Source organism: Quercus lobata, chromosome 5 (assembly GCF_001633185.2).
Source record: "Quercus lobata isolate SW786 chromosome 5, ValleyOak3.0 Primary Assembly, whole genome shotgun sequence".
Taxonomy (NCBI): domain Eukaryota; kingdom Viridiplantae; phylum Streptophyta; class Magnoliopsida; order Fagales; family Fagaceae; genus Quercus; species Quercus lobata.
Genome location: NC_044908.1, coordinates 22,301,972 through 22,305,114, shown reverse-complemented (window position 1 = coordinate 22,305,114; position 3,143 = coordinate 22,301,972).

The following is a 3,143-nucleotide window of genomic DNA, read 5'->3' as shown; positions in this document are numbered from 1 at the left end:
TTTTATGGTGTTTAAGCCGTGGATGAAGTGACCTGACATTTTTATCAAGTAACCCATCTTACGAAATTCAAACCTTTTCTTATCCAAGCCTTAGGTTTCCCCACTGGCTTGGATCCGAGGACCATGCAAGGCCTTGGTTCTGTCCAAAACTTGTAATAATTACAATTTTTTGTACTTGGTTTCCCCATAGGCTTGGGTCCGAGGACCATGGAAGGCCTTGGTTCTGTCCAAAACTTGTAATAATTACAATTTTTTGTACTTGGTTTCCCCATAGGCTTGGGTCCGAGGACCATGCAAGGCCTTGGTTCTGTCCCTGGGCTCCTATGCTAAACGGGCCTGGGCCGCGAATTTACTGGGCCCGCAAATTAAGAGGTATTTCCGTAGTCTTTGATCACGCGGTACTTTTTGGCGTCCCAGTGTTCGAGGTGCGCCTTCTCGAGACTTCTTTAGCCTCAGGGTTGCAGACGACGTTAGAAATCGAGCCAGAGACATTTTGTTTTTAGCGTTCCTTAGGACGCCGTGTGAGTAAAATGCCTCCACCTTATCTCTTAAATAAATAGGAGAGAAAGTCGCTTTACTTTCGCACAAATCCTTCAATCTTCTCTCCTAGTACATCATGTTCGAAGCGAGGGTTGGGGCAAAAGGGCTCTCTCCGCCACAAAGGCGCCGTGTCCTCCTGAGACTCCAGATAGTGAGGCACGGGCAAAGGAGGCACAAATTCAAGAGAATATTCCAGTTTGACAGAGGGGAAAGGGTGTTTCTCCCTCTTTTAGTCAAAATCCGAAGCAGGTTCTGTTCATGCCAAATTTTTGGCGTGTCAGAAGAAAGATTCTCCGCCCCCAGCGCCTCTGCCTTGTTGCAGGCAAATTTTTGGTGAAGGCTCCTCAGCTTCCGGCTCCCTGCATCTTTCCCTCAGTGGTGTGAGGCTTAAGTCGGGTTCTTTTGCTGCCTGAGTTATGGGCGTGCAAAAGCATTGAGGAGGAATAAGGTCTCGAGGCAATAGCCAACTTCTCCTCTGTGCTACCTCCTCGGCTTTATCTTCACTCTCTTGTATTTTTCGTTACTTACGTAGTTAGCTTCAATGTAAGCTTTGTTTTAGCTTTTCATTGTACACTGTACTATTCCTTTGTCTTAATAAAATATGTGTCTATTTCTCTATACATATCTTTCTTCTCCGTAACAACTACTTTATGCATGAATATTAAATATAAGCTTGCCCTTAATGATATTCCAGGCAGAAAAATGCCTTAACACAGATTCCTACTAGTTTAAACTTACAAATATTATTAAGCATAATAAGGTTAATCCTCAATGAATTAAACTCTTGGAACTAACCGGGATAACCGCGGAGTGCTGCGCGATGCATGCTAGAGCGATGTCCGAGAACGATAAACTCTAAATAATTCGTCCGAGGGGGTAGCCGAGTAGCGAGGGACTTTGGTTGTGCTTTTGGGTAATATGTTGCGCCATATCGCATCAACCCCTTTGATACTGGGGATCCGAGGGTAGACCGAGGAATCCGCGCAATCAAGGTATTAACCCATCTGTTAACGCGGAGTTCTCTTCGGATGGATTTCGAGGTTTATGGGCCATAGTTTTTTTTTTTTTTTTTTAAATAGTTGGTTCCTCATCCAAGTAGTTGGTTTCCCCATAGGCTTGAGTCCGAGGACTATGCAATGCCCTGGTTCTGTCCAAAACCTAGTTTTCCTCATCCAGGTATAGGCTTGAGTTTCCCCATAGGCTTTGAGTCCGAGGACTATGCAATGCCCTGGTTCTGTCCAAAACCTAGTTTTCCTCATCTAGGTAGTTGGTTTCCCCATAGGCTTGAGTCTGAGGACTATGCGATGCCCTAGTTCTGTCCAAAACCTAGTTTTCCTCATCCAAGTAGTTGGTTTCCCCATAGGCTTGAGTCCGAGGACTATGCGATGCCCTGGTTCTGTCCAAAACCTAGTTTTCCTCATCCAGGCAGTTGGTTTCCCCATAGGCTTGAGTCCGTGGACCATGCAATGCCCTGGTTCTGTCCAAAACCTAGTTTTCCTCATCCAGGTAGTTGGTTTCCCCATAGGCTGGAGTCCGAGGACTATGCCCCTGGTTCTGTCCAAAACCTAGTTTTCCTCATCCAGGTAGTTGGTTTCCCCATAGGCTTGAGTCCGAGGACTATGCGATATTCTGTCCAAAACCTAGTTTTCCTCATCCAGTTGGTTTCCCCATAGGCTTGAGTCCGAGGACTATGCGATGCCAAAACCTAGTTTTCCTCATCCAGGCAGTTGGTTTCCCCATAGGCTTGAGTCCGTGGACCATGCGATGCCCTGGTTCTGTCCAAAACCTAGTTTTCCTCATCCAGGTAGTTGGTTTCCCCATAGGCTTGAGTCCGAGGACTATGCGATGCCCTGGTTCTGTCCAAAACCTAGTTTTCCTCATCCAAGTCAGGAGTTGGTTTCCCCATAGGCTTGAGTCCGAGGACTATGCAATGCCCTGGTTCTGTCCAAAACCTAGTTTTCCTCATCCAGGCAGTTGGTTTCCCCATAGGCTTGTGTCCGTGGACCATGCAATGCCTTGGTTCTGTCCAAAACCTAGTTTTCTCTTTGTGTGGGATCTTGGCTTTAGGGGAATTAGCTCCTCAGCCAAGCCCCTAGAGTTTATCCATATGATTAACGCTATCAAGTGCCTAGTTTGCTCTTTACGGGGGACCTTGGCTTTTAGGGAGTTAGCTCCTCAGCCAAGCCCCTAGTCAAGAAACGTAGCCCCTAGCAGAACTTTATACTAGAACTCTATAACCAACGGTTAGAAATAACGAAGAAACTCTATCGACCCACATCCTATACCAACACACAAGCCTTCCCCACAGACGGCGCCAATTGTAAGGACACGATTCGTGGCGGACCGTAACAGTGTCGGGTTCGCACGTAAAAAAGCTCAAACAATATCATTTGTAGAGCGTGGGTTTGGAAGGCTAGGCCTTGATCGACAGGCGGTGGGTTTTTCGTGGTGTTCATACAAGGTTAAGTTTTCCTTCACCCATGGAGTCTTTCTCCTGGAGGTGGGCTGGGAGGCTCTGGTTTTTGACCATTTCCCCCCCCCCCCAGCCCCCTGTTGGTGCACTTTCCTTTTTATTATATAGTCCGTCTTGGTTGATCCTGACC